General features: G+C 36.4%; 1 protein-coding gene and 1 long non-coding RNA gene across 3 annotated transcripts in view; one reads left to right on the forward strand and one right to left on the reverse strand.

The window, feature by feature from the left end:
• CDH12 (cadherin 12) overlaps positions 1-16,770 on the reverse strand; it is a 368,770-nt gene that overhangs the window by 130,639 nt on the left and 221,361 nt on the right. The gene's annotated exons all lie outside the window — the stretch shown is intronic.
• Positions 6,354-16,184, forward strand: LOC143646151 (uncharacterized). Its single transcript, XR_013157342.1, has 2 exons — positions 6,354-6,536; positions 15,989-16,184. It is a non-coding gene; the product is annotated as an uncharacterized LOC143646151 (long non-coding RNA).

The raw sequence follows: 16,770 nt of genomic DNA on the forward strand, positions 1-16,770 counted from the left end.
TGTAAGGCCTATATAAATGAAACCACTGCCAGTCTGGATTAAAAGGGACAGAAAAGGAACAGATTGAAGGAAAAAATAGCTTCAAAGGCAGAAACATGGAAGCTAAGGTCTGAAGCCAAGATAAGGTTGGGCCAGGAGAGTGGACCCACCCATTACTTGGAGAAAATGGGTTTTCCCAGAAAGCAGAGGGTAGGCCTTCCATCTCAATGTTCAGAAGGAGTTTTGGTGCCCCAGGCCTCAGAGAGGGTGGAGCACATTGTTTGGGGGTTTGAAGGAACCTTGCTTCCAGCCCATTGTTCTGAGGGAGGTGAGCGTTTTCCCTGGAGGTGGAAGAGATTCCAGGTAATTCCCTTATGCTTGGAGACAGTCAAGCCAAGTAAAAGGTGATATCTCCAAAGTTCCCCAAGGTTGCAATCCACACCCTAGTATTTGGAGAGAAAAAAGGCAATTGTAGAAGCCCTTAGAAAGGATGGGACTGCCACTCTATCAAACGCTAAGGATAAGTGACTTTCAGACTTTGAAATCTAATGGGGTTTGCCCTGCTGTTTTAGAAAGTGTTTGGTTTCCTTGTGTTTTTTCCAATTTCTCCTATGGAAGGGAAACATTTATCTTATGACTGTCCCTCCTTTATGTATTGGCAGCATATAATTTGTCCTTAGTTTCACAGGTCAATAAGCAAGAGTAATGAGATTTTGCATTGGCTTTGACTTTGTATTGTGCTTATATTGTTATTGAAATGGTTTAAGGCTATTGTGACATTGAGATGGAATGAATGTATTTTGCATTTGGAAAGAACACATCTTTTTGGGATCCAGAGGGTGGAATGTGCTGGTTTGAGCCTAGTATGTACCCCAGAAAAGCCATGTAATTTATCCTAATCCAATCTCATGGAGGCAGACCTATTGCTTAGGGGGGGAATCTTTTTTGATTAGGGAGATATATCTCTGCCCATTTAAGGTGGGTCTTAACCCACTTACTTGAGTCCTTTAAGAGGGAGCCATTTTGGATAAAGCTTCAGAGATGACATAGACAGTGACATTTGGAGAGGTGGAAAGAAAACATCCCAGAGAAGCTGTTTGAAACCAGAAGCCAAAGGGTCAGCAGATGCCAGCCATGTGCTTTCACAGAACAGTCTTTCTTGAGTCAAGGTATCTTTCTCTGGATGCCTTAGTTTGGACAATTTTATGGTCTTAGAACTCTAAACATAACTTAGTAAGTTCTTTTTATAATAAATTCCCTTTCTAAAGCACCCATTTCTGGTATATTGCAATTCCAACAGCATTAAAAAACTAAAATAAGAGAACGCTAAATACAACTCATATTAGCTGCATTTTTTCTTGTTTTAGATGTTTGGCGTATTATGTATGTACTATGGAGTACTCAAAGGGTTTTTTTTTTTTTTCTGTGTTTTTGCTTTTTGAACTAATAAATCATTAGTTAAATCATTCTCTAAAGACTTTTTATATGAATATTTCTTCCTAATATCTTGTTCAATGTTACTATTATGAACTGGGAACAAAATGAAATCTAGAGTATAAGCACTTGATATAAAAAAATATAGATATGTACATATGTTGATGGTTAGAAGGAAAATTCTACTGAGCATAAATGGAGCAATATATTCATGGAAAGTTATACTATGAGCAGAAATTTGCTCATCTCTAAGAGATCACCAAACTGTTTAGTTTTGGAAAAACAGGATTGCCTTTTTCCAACCAGTTGTTCAATCAGGCTTTTCTTTTATGGCTGTATATAATTGGGGAAAAAAGCAATATCTTAGAAGTATATTATAAAAAGTAAAAGAATGAATGATACTGTTGGCCAACTTTTAATGTTTTTTTTTCAATAAAATCATCCAAGCAGTGGCAAGAGCAAGAAATGATTCATACTGTAGATCTTCAATGCCAAATGCTTTCCTTTAAGATACTTTCATGAATTCTAACAATATCAGTATGTGGAAGTTATGTTTGCTATAGTAGACTTTCCTAGGAAAGAAAACTTCTAGAAGAAAAGTAGGCTTACATTACTGATATATCAAGAGTGATAATTGATATTATCCTCTCATCATCGTCAGTATTCATATTGTCATTAACAATTATTCAACAAATGTTTACTTCTGTGAGGCATTGTATACTTGTGTTGGCAATTTATCAAAACCACTTCTTTTTGTAATGCTACAGGAATAAACAGTTTATGAAGGATAAATTCTCCTCTTTGCAACAATGATTTTTCACCCAGCAGAACCCTTACCTGGTTCTTCTCTATTACTTTGCCATGTATATTTTACATAGATAAAGTCTCCATACTGAATCTGCCTCAATTATAGATATAAATATCAAAATGGTGTGAAATGTTCTACTGTGCAGATGCTGATAAAGAAAAAAAGCATTATATCTGCTAAAAGTTCAACAACTTTAATAAACTTATACCTAGCTCACACCATGTGCAAAATACAAAGTTGAATAAGATAGTGTCTTTTCTTTTATATTTTTGGTCTTAATATTAATACAAACCTTCATGATGCACACTGAATAAATATTCCTTTCAAAAAATACTATTAAATTATTTGTTATTGTTGTTTTCTTTGAAGTTCTATTATTCAATATGTAGTTAATTGATGGATTTTCTTATAGGGCGTAGAAGTTGCAGATATTGGTCATGTGCTCTCACTCTGGGTGCCATTCAAAAGGATCACGGAACAACAAGAATGATTGAACTTGTAGTATAGTTCTCCACTTTAATTTATAATATTCTTAGTCATCTACTCAGCTACTGAACAGGATACGCTACTTTAGAGTGAAAGCTGGCTCCAATACAAGTTGCTTATTTTAGTTTGTCTGATTTATACTGAAAATACTTACGTAGATATGACACAATTCTACTTTTGAGATTTCATATCTATATAAGAAATTATGACTTGCCACATATTTTATTTATATGTTATATTGTCAGGCTTAACATTAACAGTTAGGAATTTTTTTTACCAAAATAAGAATACATAGCCATTAAATTAAAAGATTTTGGAATGAAACTATGAATATTATATATAAATATATAATATATGTGTGTACATATGTATCATGCCATATTGTTAAGCCATGAATGATTTAGCAGTTCCTAATGATTTCTCCCAAAGCCATGGGTGGATCAAATAACAAACTTGCCATAAATACATGCAAAAATTTAAGTAACTATTTTCAGTGAATTGCCTTTATAAAAACTTTGTAATTCTCTAGATATATAGGAATATGATATGCATTAAATATGCTCTTTGCTTTTTATCAGCCCTAGGTTGTCCCAGCAGTTTTTGATCCTCATCTTTACAAACTGCACTGATGCAAAGCAATCTACTTGCTCCCTCCTGTAGCCCCTTCTATACAGAAACCTTAGAATCATTGTCCCAAAACACAAAATCTAGTCTGTTACTCTCATTTATTAAAAACATAACAAAGTTAGAAAAAGCTCTAATGGGTTTGAACCTTCATATTAAAAGTCAAGTCATCCCAACTCATTGGCATTTATTAAGAGCATGGCATGAATGAGTTTCAAAACCCCTTTCAGATTAGTGTTCAGAGAACCCCCATAGTGTAATCCCTTAATTATTTTCTGATTATGATGATGTTCATTCCTCTGTGCTCTTGTCCAGGTAATGCCACTACCTAGAGGACCTTTGTTTCCACCGTCTGGAAAAATCTTACTCACCCTTGATGTCTCAGCTTCACTGTCCCCTCTGTGAACCTTGTTATTCTGCCAAGAAGAGCTAATTTTCCCTTCCTCTGTACTCCCATCAGATTTATACATTTTAATTTTTAGGAATCAATATATTGGGTTTTCCTTTACATTATCATTTTACACTTAGTACTTGGCACAATACTGGTGATGAACTTTACACTTACTTTGTGAAGTAAGTCCCTAATTAATGTTTATTGATTTGCTGTTCATGGCACTGACATATACGTGCAAAATACATGAGTGTAATGCATGTAAAATTGCATAAATAAGATAATTTAGAGAGAGCATGGATTGCAAGTCAGAAAAGAGTAAATACATATTTCTTTGCTCAATAATATTTACACTTGTCAGGACTGATGCATGTGACAGAAAAATAGAGGAAAAGTTCAAGTGACACATCATTTTCTTTTTACATCTGTCTTAAGTACACACTGCATTATAAACTAGAAATAACAGAATCAGAGTTAGAGAGGTATGGAACCATAAATACACTGAAAGTCCTCTCCAAATAAAATTGTGAAATAAATGTAAAGTTGATTACACTTAAAATATACACTTTAAGAGAAGTGCAAAGCTGAAAGGTTTTTAGTAATGAGTCAGATAGGAGAAGAAATATGTATATGTGTGTGTGTGTACATATGCACAACACGATAGAAGAATGAAATATAAGATATTGAAACATGGATTCTACTTAAGCAGAATTTAATTATAAGGTAAAATTGAGCATAGATGTGCAGCAGGTGAGTTTAGACTTTAAAGTAACCAGGTTGTTAATCAATTTTAGATTAAATATCAATGCACTTTTGTGAGTACTTGTCTCTTTAGCTTGGTTCTCAGGATTCTCTGCCCATGTATAACTCTTGGATTTATAAATGGCTCCTCAGTCTTCTTCTTTTAACAAGGCTGCGTATAAGGTGTTTATAGGGATTGTAAAGAGCACCATTTCTGGGCTCAGAAGAACATTTCTGCACAAATTCCCTGAAAGATCTCATAAATTAAGAGTATTGCAGAACATGATAAAATGCCTGCAATGTTTGTCTCTGGAACTTGAGTGCCTGGGTTTGAATCCTAGATAACCATTAGTCCAGCTATATAACTTAAAGCAAATGCATTACTTTCCTCATTTGCAAGAAGATGAGAAAATAGCAGCCATTTTCTATTGGTATTAAATGAGCTGATATTTATAAGGCATTTATAATACAGTTTGACACATGGTATATATTATTTAAGTGTATGCAAAATAAAATAAATTCATGGTCTCCTGGAGGACATATTGGCCAACAATTTTCAAATGTGTACTGTCAGAATGACTCCCACCCCTTAATACTCAAATACTGATCAGGATTTTATCTCCCCTATGTATTTAAAATATTCCAAAATGCAAAGAAGTAAAACACAGTTATGTATACATTTTTTTGGATATTCAAGTCAGAAGGGTTTCTTCATTCATCAATTCTTCCTAAAATAATCAGAAGCTTTAAGAAGGGCTAGAAGAGATATATGCCATAAAAATCCCCTAAAGCAGAATTAATGCGCCCTTGAACTGTTATGCTGGTTTGAAATGATGTATGTACCCTAGAAAAAACATTATTTAATCCTAATCTCATTTTGTAAAGGCAGCTGTTTCTTCTAATCCTTATTCAGTATTGTATGTTTGAAAGTGTAATTAGATCATCTCCCTGGATATGTGATTTAATCAAGTGGTTGTTAAACTGAATTAGGTGGAGGCAGGTCTCCACCCATTTGGGTGGGTCTTAATTAGTTTCTGGAGCCCTATAAAAGAGGAAATATTTTGGAGAATGAAGGGCATTCAGAGAGAGCAGAGCAGAATGACATAGCCACGAGAAGCAGAGTCCACCAGCCAGCGACCTTTGGAGATGAAGGACAATGCCTCCCAAGGAGCTTCATGAAACAGGAAACCAGAAGAGGAAGCTAGCTGATAATGCCATGGTCGCCACGTTACCTTCCAGATGAGAGAGAAGCCCTGAGTATGTTCGCCATGTGCCTTCTCACTTGAGAAGAGAAACCCTGAAGTTCATCAGCCTTCTTGAACCAAGGTATCTTTCTCTGGATGCCTTTGATTGGACATTTCCATAGACTTGTTTTAATTGGGACATTTTCTCAGCCTTAGAACTATAAACTAGCAAGGTATTCAATTCCCCTTTAAAAAAACCATGCCATTCCTCATATATTGCATTCTGGCAACTAGCAAACTAGAGCAACTGTCCTTCTAGGACAAGAGCAGTCTGTTGGGTTTTCTCTGCCCCCTCCCTCACCCAGTTCAGCCTGCCACTCCCCATCCTCATTAGCACACCCAGTGCTACTCTATCAACTTGTGATTTGTTATTCAGTCCAAGGACCTAAAATCTCTCTAAGGTTATAAAACTTGCCTACTAGATAGTCCTTAAATATTTTAGACTATATATATTTACACCTTGAAATTCAAACTTACTTTGATGGATAAGAGAATCCATTTTATAAGCACTCTATCTCTCAGTTGTGTGCCAAGAATTCTATATCATGAATATCAACACAAATGCAAATGCCTGTCTGTGCCTAGTGACACACACTGAACTCGGACTTCACAGTGATGGCACAATGCTGCCTCCTTTATGCCTAACGTCGTTTGGAAATTATTTTCAGATGCTGTCAGAATATTCCTCAGAAATCATGATCAAATCTATAAGTTTGGAATTCATTCACTTAGAGGCTCTCAGCTGTCATCCACTGAGCTGTTCATTTCTTGTGTGTAACATGCTTGGATTTGAATTTTTATTTGATCTAATGATTGTGCCATGTTAAAGGTAAGATCTGCCTATCTCTCTGTCTGTCTGTCTATCTATCTATCTATCTATCTATTCATCTATCTATCCATCTATCCACCCATCTATCTACCTGTCTGTCCATCCATCTGCCTGTATATCCATCTGTCTGCCCAGTTTTAGTGAAAGTAAAATATAAATACACCTACATATATGTATGTGAATGTGTATACATGTGTGTATGTGATACATCTATATATACATAGAGAGAGAGAGAACAGAAGTAATGAATCCTAGAACCAGCTCTGAAATTAAATAGACATAAGGACTTATGTTAATTGTTTCAATCATTTAATTATAATAATGTAAACTTAGGGGGCAATGTGATAAACATTAACTGCACCTAATCTTATATCACAATCTACCTTCCTCACAGTTCCATAATGCTAGAAGAAGATGACTCCCCTGTAGGCATTTGGCTGAAACTTAAACTAATAAGCCCAAGTATGTGTGTATGTGTCTTTCCTAACTAAAAGTAATTGGTTGAGGAGTGTCTAAGTTTACCAGGCCTGATATGGCAAATACCACACAGCAGGGATTTATAGTCCTATGGTTTTGGAGGCCAGAAGTCCCATAACAAAGTATTTGTAGGCTTCCTTCTCTTAGAGTCTCTAGCGTTCTGGTCACCCTCCATCACTTGGTGATCTCTCCTTCTTATGTCTGTTCCTCTGCATTCCACTGACCTCTGGCTTCTATGCCCACATCCAATTCCCTTTGCTTATAAGGATTTTAGCCATACTGCATCAAGGCCTGCCTTCCACACTTTAATGATAGCATCTCCAAGGGTTCTGTTTGCAAATCATCTCACACCTTAGGAATGTGGGTTAAGAATTGAGAATGCCTCTTTGTTCTCATCATTCAATTCCCAACAAAGAGCACAAATGTGATCCATTTCAGGCCAGTGAAACCAGAGGGGGTGCTTGCGGGGAAATTCCAAGAAAAGCTCTTATCTCCTTTTCTGTGGACACTCTCGTGGGCAAATGTAATGTCTGGAATGATTATAGCCTTTTCACAAAAGCTGAGAAGCAGAGTTCTGCAAAATTTCCCTGAAAGATTTCACAAATTAGGAGTGATTGCATACCATGATAAAATGCTTGCAGCTGTTTGTCTCTGGAACTTGAGTACCTGGGTTTGAATTCTAGTTGACCACTAGCCCAGATATGTAACTTAAAGCAAATAGCTTACTCACTATGTATTCCTTTCCTCATTTGCAAGAAGGTGAGAAAATAACAGTCATTTTTAGGGGCATTAAATGAGTTGATATTTATAAGGCATTTATAATAGAGCTTGACACATGGAATATATTATTTAAGTGTATGCAAAATAAAATTAGTTCATGGTCTCCTGGAATACACATTGGCCAACAGTTCTCAAATGTGTAATGCTAGAATGATTCCCACCCCTTAATACCCAAATACTGATCAGGATTTTATCTCCCCTATGTATTTAAAATATTCCAAAATGCAAGCAAGTAAAACATGGTTATTAATACACTTTTTAGGAGGTTCAATTCAGAAGGGTTTGTTCATTTGTCAGATCTCCCTAAAATAATCAGAAGCTTTAAGAAGGACTAGAAAAGATATATGCCATAAAAATCCCCTAAAACAGAATTAATGTTTTCACAATGTTAAGGGAAACTTGATATGGTGCAGTCATATCCAAAATGGCACAGACATGGTATCATGGTCAGGTTCATGTGTCACTGTGGGCAGGTGGTGATGCCTGGTTGTCTGGTTGGGCAAGCACTCGCCTGTCTGTTGCTGTGAGGATATTTCATGGGATTAAATCATGATCATGTTGGCTGCATCCACATCTGACTGCATTTGTAACTAGTTAAGGGGAATGCTTTCTTTTTTTTACATGGGCAGGCACTGAGAATCAAACCTGGGTCCTCTGGCATGGTGGGTGAGCATTCTTGCCTGCTGAGCCACCATGGCCCACCCAAGGGCAGTGCTTTCTTCAAAGAGTGGTGCTTAATCGTATCACCAGAAGGCTTTTAAGGAGGATTCAGAAGAGACAATCACTCTTCCTAATTCAGCCAGGCAGCTTCTCCTGAAAGTGTGTTGAGGATCTTCATTGGACTTACTAGCTTGTGGCCTGCCTACAGATCTTGGACTCTTACATCCCCTGTTTGCCCAGTCAGCCTCTCCTGAGAGTTCACTGAGGACCTTCATTGTAGCTGCCAGCTCTTGGTCTGTCCTACAGGTCTTGGACTCTACATCCCCATGGTAACATAAGACAGTTTTATAAATTTTATATTTACAGATATATTTTGCTTCTCTAGAGAATTCTAGTTAATAAAGTTTGGCACTAGGAGTGGTTCTTAAGAAACAGAATCTTAAAAATGGGTTTTTACAATGGGTTTTCTACTCTGACTTGACTCAAAGACACTAATGACTCTGTTTCCCAAAATCAGAATGACAATGCCAATCCATGGAGTGAGTTGGCAAAAAAAGATAGTCAAAAATGTCACCGTTGGATTCTGCTAAGTCTTCACTTATATGAAGGCTCTGGATGATAATGTTTTTGACAACTTTACAAAGTTTCGTGGAATTAGGAGTTATAGCAATGTTGGCTAGCTGTTGCTAGATATTCTGTACACATTGATGAGGGAAAGAGATGAGCTGAAGGCTTAAAATGAGAAGCTTATTCACCACGATGGATATAAAAATCTCTAAGAGTGCCCAGAAGGAAAATCTTATTTCCTGTAGCCACAGATTTGACATATTTGAAAATCAGATTCAGAGTCTCATTGTTAGGGTACAACTTTACAAACATAAACTGATAAACTGAAATTTCAACCTTGCCTGGTGTTTGCCATTAAAATGAAAGCATTGATTGGAAAGAAGTGGTATCCTGAAAAATAGGATGGTATCTATGCCAGTTTGAAAGGATTTATGTACCCTAGAAATGCCATGCTTTAATCCTAAGCAGTCTTGTGAAAGCAATGGTTTCTTCTAATCCCTATTTAGTACTATAGGTTGGAAACTTTAATTAGATTATCTCCATGGAGAAGTGACTCAAACAAGTTTGGATATTAAAATGACTAGGTAGAGATATGTCTCCACCCATTCCAGGTGGGGCATGATTAGTTTATAGAATCCTATAACAGAAGTATTTTTGAGAAAGCTTCAGAACATCACAGCCATAAGAAGCAGTGTTCACCAGCCAGCAACCTTTGGAGATGAAGAAAGAAAACACTTCCTAGGGAGTGTCATGAGACAAGAATCCAGAAGAGAAAGTTAGCAGATGCCATGTTTGTTGTGTGCCTTTCCAGATGAGAGTGAAACCCTGACCGTGTTCACTGTGTGCCTTCACACTTAAGAGAGAAACCCTGAACTTCATTTGACCTTTTGAATCAAGTATCTTTCCCTGGAAGATTGGACATTTCTATAGACTTCTTTTAATGTGGACAATTCATGGCTTTAGAACTGTAACATGTAACTTATTAAATTCCCCTTTTTAAAAACCATTCCATTTCTGGTATATTACATTCCAGCAACTAGCAAAGTAAACAACGACATATGAATGGATAATGATCGCTGTGGAGAAGTTGAAACCCTAGATTGTGCTGAGTCTTTTCTAGCTAACCCTGTAATACTCTGCCCTGAGGACATAGCCGCCCTACCTCCAGTCTGGCTGAGTTGCCCACCAAACCTCCACCTATAGGAATTAACCCTGGAATGAGTAATTCTGTTTCACCAAAAGAAACTGCAAATGAATGCCCTGAAGCAATTGGCTTGGAAGTTACTTGTAATTCTTTTCATGACCTACCACCACCACCCTTCATTTCTTCCAGAGCCATAACTAGGCTAAAGTCCCAACAGGCCCCAAAAGGTGAGGTAAAAAATATCACCCATGAAGAGGTATGTTATACTCCAAAAGAATGGCATGCGTTTTCCAATTAATATAAACAGAAATTGGGGAATATGTGTGGCAATGGACTTTAAGTGTGGGAGATAATGATGGAGGAATATAATGCTGGATCATGCTGAATTTATTCATATGGGCCCACTGAGAAGAGATTCTGTGGTCAATGTTATAGTGAGGGGTTAGAAAAGGCATTAAAAATTTGTTTGGATGGTTGGCAGAAACATGGATCAAAAGGTAGCTGACTTTACCTGAGGTTGAAATGCCAGAACTGCCCTGGTATAAGGTAAATGAGGGGATCCAATGGCTTAGAGAGATTGGAATGTTAGAATGGATTTATCATGGAAGGCCTGCTCATATACCCCAGGAATGTCTGGAGGATGCAGCTTTTACTAGAACAGTGGGAAATAAATTTGTGAGATTAGCTCCATCATTCTTGAAGCACTCTCTAGTCATTCTTCTCTGGAGATCAGATATCACTCTGGAATCTGCTGTCACTGAGCTGGAATCATTAAATACAGTGAGGATGATTGGCTCCTGAGTTGACAGAAGTCAGGTAGCAGCACTTAATTGCCAAAGACAAGTGGATGTAGCTATCTTAAGGGACGGAAAGCAGGAGTCAGAATATTCTGACTCATAGAGACTTGTGATGTTGACTAATAGATCATGGGGTACTTAGAAGTACAATAGAAGGGCAGTCTACTAAATTCATGTTTGAACTGTATAAACAAAAGAGTTCTAGGTCAAGTGAACAGAAGTCTAATTTGAATTACAAAAACAGAGAGTCACGGCCCTTAATCAATTTCCAGATTTGAGAGAGTTTACAGACCCAGAGCCCCTTGAACAAGGGGAAAGCTAGGTCCCTTTGAAGAAGACCCTGTTACACTGCCACAAATTGATACTTTTAATCCTATTCCAAGCTTACCGGAAGGAGAACTATGGCCTTTTACCTGGGTAATAGTGTATTGGGGAAAAGGAAATGATCAGATATTTTGGGGGTTACTAGACACTGGTTCAGAAGTGACATTAATTCCAAGGGACCCAAAACATCACTCTGGTCTACCAGTCAGAGTAGAAGCTTATAGTGATCAGATGAACAATGGAGTTTTAGCTCAAGTCCATCTCACACTGGATCCGGTGGGGGCCCAGACCTATTCTGTTGCTATTTCCCCAGTTCCAGACTGCATAATTGTAATAGATATACTGAACAACTTGCAGAATCCCCACATTGGCTCTCTGACTGGATGGAGTAAGGACAATTACGGTAGGAAAGGCTGAGGAAACCTCTAGACCTGCCCCTACCTAGCAAAATAAATCAGAATCAATGCCAGATTTCAGGAGGGATTGCAGAACTTGCAGTCACTTTTAAGGACTTGATGGATGCAAGGGTGATAATTCCCATCACATCACCATTCAACTCTCCTATTTGGCCAGTGCATAAAACAGATGGGTCTTGCAGGATGACAGTGGATTATGGTAAACTCAACCAGGTGGTGACTTCAACTGCAGCTGCTATTACAGATGTGGTATCATTGCTTGAGCAAATTAATGCATCCCCTAGTACCTGATATGCAGCTATTGATTGGGCAAATGCTTTTGTCTCAATAGCTGTTAGTAAGGACCACCAGAAACAGTTTGCTTTTAAGCTGTATTAGCTAGGGTTCTCTAGAGAAACAGAATCAGCTGGAGATATGTGTAAATACAAAATTTACAGAAGTGTCTCACATGACCATGAGGATGTAGATTTCAAGGTTTGTAGGCAGGCTACAAGCTGGCAACTCCAATGAAGGTCCTCAACAAACTCTCAGGAGAGGCTGGCTGGATGAAGCAGGGAGAGTGTTTCTTCTGAATCTTTCTTAAAAGACTTCTGGTGATTAGATTAAGTATCACTCATTGCAGAAGACACTCCCTTAACTGATTGCAAATGTAGTCAGCTGTGGATGCAGCCAATATGATCATAATTTAAGCCCTTGAAATGTCCTTATAGTGACAGGTCAAAACTTGCTCAACCAGATAACCAGCCACCACCTGGATGCGTTGACACATGAACCTGACCATGACACATGGGAATCACAAAAATGGAATTGGATATTTCTGTGGCAGTTTTAGTACTTTGAATTAGATTGGCATTTTCTATTCTAAATTAACAAAATCTGGAAAATCACTTAAATTATATAACCCTCTGTGATTTCATATCTAAAATGGTTGTATAAAAGGTCAGAATCTAATAAAACTCAGTTATGAGTTGAAGCATAAGAATTGCTTAGCATAATGACTGATGCAAACTGAGTCCTCATCAAAATGGTTCTTCCTAATATTTGTTCAATTTTATAATGAAAGGATAAAATTTCCTTCTAAGTCCACTAATGTGTCATACAAATTCAAACAGAATCCAATCTTATCTCTCTCCAAATTAACTTTCTCACTAGTTTAGATTAATTTTTTGGTTACAGCCTTTTGAAAACATCAATGGTACCTTCAATGATAGAACCTTCAATGGTAGAACATCAATCACTAGATGTAGTGTGAACTCCTTCAATGCATAGTCTGATATCCAGCAGTTTTCTGATTAAAAAATGTAACAATTCAGCTTTTCCACATTTCTATCCAGGAAATTTGTTTTACCCACTATCCCAATAAACAAAAGTGTTTATGTATAGGATGGTCTTATTACCATCCTATATATTTAAAAACTCCTATTTTATAACAAGGATGGTGTTATCACCACCCTTTGTCCAAGGTACATTATGTCAACAATATATACAATATATAATATCTATATATTTATCAAAAGTCTAGTTGTGTTTTTGAATCATATATTACGTTACTTCCTTAGATATCATACAGTATACGATTTTCTAATTTATAAAATCTTACAGCATTCTGTTCATACCACTTATGTAGTAAACAAAATTTATTAAAAAAAAAAAGAAGAATTTAATGTCAGCGTTAGTGCCAGCTGGTAGGAAAAGGGTGTGCAATGGATGAACAGGAACCTCCAACGTCTACTTAAATTTCTTCTTCTCAACCATGCCTTCTTTGATGATTCTGTTTAAAATTGCACTTCTTCACATTCTGTCTTTTCTATATGTTTTGCCTTGGCACTGCTTTTTTCACAATATTTTCTAAATATTACTTATTTACTTTGCTTAGTATTTTTGTTTCCCTTGGAAAGTAAAGTCCTTGAGGCAGGATTTCTTGTTTGTTGCCTCTCTGCTGCATTTCTAATACCTGAACAACATCTGTCACAAAGAACTCATTAAATATTTATCAAATGAATTAATTAATCTATGAATCAGAGATAGCTTGGCCCTAGGAGCACTAAGTCTAAAAGGAAAGACAGACATTAGAAAAGACAGATATTTTAGTAAAGAATTTCAACAATGTACTACATGCAATCATAATATTAGGTACTATAATATTGGGAGATAAGATAAAGTTTTAAGAAGGAAATGCTGATAAAACTGATGTGAAAGCCATGAAGTGGCTCTCCATGTGGGCTGACTTTATATGTGAGGATGGCATAGAATAGTTGCAAAGAATTATATGAGAATAAGAAGAGATGGAAACTTCCTGAAATTATGTTCTGAAGGATTTGGTATTACTTTGTAAACATGAGGAGCCATTAAAGAATCAGAAGCAAATATGAGACCTAAGATTTGCACTTAAATGTCATCATTCTGACATCAGTAGCAACAGGGTGAGATCTTCACTTGGGAGAACAGTAAGTCTGATGCTGAAGTTTTTCCAATGAAACTTAATATGAACCTGAGTTAAGGAAAGAATGATAGTAAAACAGATGATAAATCATAATGAAAAGTTATTGAGGAGAAAAAAAACTGTCACTCAGCCTATGAAGAAAATATCTGGCTTGGTCATTTAGGACAATTTAATTGTGATGCTATTTCCTCAGAAGGAAAGTTCAAGAAAAGGGGAAAAAGGATTTCGTGTAAAATGATTACTTCACTTGTGGAATGTGGGGATTAAAATATCTGTGAGAGGGCGGGCCATGATGGTTCAGTGGCAGAGTTCTCCCCTGCCATGCTGGAGACCCGGGTTTGATTCCCAATGCCTGCCCATGCAAAAAAAAAAAATATATATATATATATATATTTTTAATATAAATAAATATATATTATATATATATGTAATATATATATCTGTGGGATCTTCAGCAGGCCATTTGGAGTGTACAGAAGAGACTTAGGACCTCAGCCTTAAGATCAGAGAACAAAGATGAAACTGAAGTTCTTCTTACAGATGAGAAGTGAAGCCAGATTAGCTTACATTGGTTAAAGAAAAGATGCAAAGTGGAAATTTGAGATAGTTGAGTAAAGATCACTGTGATATACCAGATTCAACAAGTGAAAGAAGAATTGACAAATCAAATGAGTAGTAATCAGGGAAGTAGAAGTAGAATCAACATATATGAAGTCAGAACAGAAAAATGCCTTAAAAGGAGGAAATGGGTAACAATCCTAGAGACAAAAAGCAGGGTAGAACTTCAATGTACTACTTTGTGACGTTTCCACTATTAAAATAAACTAGAATTTCTTTCATTTATATCTAACTTAAAATGAAATTATTCCTTTCTCAAACAGATGTTGAGGGAAAATAATAAATTCTCTAAAATTCATTGATCATTGTAGCTACTTATGAAGGTAATTTTAAATAATTGTCTGATTGATAGCTTTATGGATTTAATACAACTTAAATTAGAGGTTTTACCCAGTTATTAAAAATTTTTCAAAATAAATAATTTCTAAAATTTAAATGCTGTGCTAGAAAAACAAAAAAGAAATGAAGTAAGGGCAAGAATGAATGGAGGGTGGGCCATGGTGGCTCAGCAGGCAGAGTTCTCACTTGCCATGCCAGAGAACTGCGTTCATTTCCCAGTGCTTTGCCAAAAAAACAAAGAGAGAAAGAATAAATGGGAACTTTCAATTTAGAACAAGACTCCAAGCAAAATGTGTATCTTTTGATTTGGTATAACTGGAAGAAAGGCTGAAGAGAGACTAAAACAACTCCAAGGACCTCATATGTCAGTTGACAAAAGTCTGAGTTTACAAGGATTTAATCACATAATCAACCTCACACTTTCAATCAAAGAACATGTGATAGCATCAGAGGACTGGGTGGAAAGATCCATCCCAGATTATAGAGGTTAAGGGCGCCGGGACTGAAGCTAGACAGTTTGGTCCCAAGCTGTTCAATTTCCAGCTTTGTGTCTGTTACCTATGTGTTTAATCTCTTTGAGTTCATTTCTCTTTGCTGCAAAAATGGAATACATTTTTGTGCCGATATCATATAGTGTTATAACTGTTATATAAGTTAATAGTTCTAAAATCATTAGAATCATACTTGGGATAAGATAAGCATTTTATAAGGTTTGGTAAGTAAGCAAATGTTTAGTTTGATAAAACTAACCATATCCATTTTTTATTTTAAAGAAACAGCCAAAATACAATAAAGACAAGAAAAATCTTGTTTTTAATAAAAATGCTAGATTTTGATTGGCACTTATCAGACACCTAATCACTTACTTGCTTTTCTTTTTCTTACAGGTATTCAAGCAAAGTAAATTTGGATAGTATCAGAAAGTCAAATGAACAAACATACAGAAAACACTTAAGAAGTGTCCTTACTTACTAACAGGTGTGAAGTGAACATGTGGTGTGGGACATTTTCCAAGTATTAGCATAATATTTATTGAAGCCTCAGTGCCTTCTGACATATGATGAATAAAAATAGCACACAAACGCCTAGAGCACATATTTGCTTAACTCAGATATCTCTAAGGTTTATATTGTGATTAATTAAAGCAGTTAAGTCCTTTCATTCCCAATCTGTGACAACTAAAATGCATGCACCTCCTGTCAAACAACATCCCTCTATGCTATCCTCTTGTATTCCTTACTGCAAAACAGTAAAGCAATGTGAACAGAAAAAAAACACAAAACATCTGGGCTTTGAAATAGGACACGTTACGGTAGAAACTACAGCTCTGACACTTAATGTTTTTGGGTAATGATTCTGAAACTATTAACTATGTAATGGAAATACATAACTAAATTTCAGAAATGGTTTGCAAAGACTAAATTAATCAATATTTGTAAGCACTTCCTTTGTTTTCTTGTAATTTTGTTGTTGTTGTTGTTTTGTTTTGTTTTCCATTACTGCCTACTTCCAGCCACTCCTCACAACTCATTCTACTTTCAGAAGTATTGGGCAGAGACAGACTCCACTGGTTACATTTTTCATGGTAACTTTCCAAAGCTTTAACTGAAACCTTACTTTTCCCCTGATCCTCTATTTCCCATGGGAGCACTTTGGGGTGACAACTGCT

The sequence above is a fragment of the Tamandua tetradactyla genome, chromosome 9 (genome assembly GCF_023851605.1).
Source record: "Tamandua tetradactyla isolate mTamTet1 chromosome 9, mTamTet1.pri, whole genome shotgun sequence".
NCBI classification, from domain to species: Eukaryota; Metazoa; Chordata; class Mammalia; order Pilosa; family Myrmecophagidae; genus Tamandua; species Tamandua tetradactyla.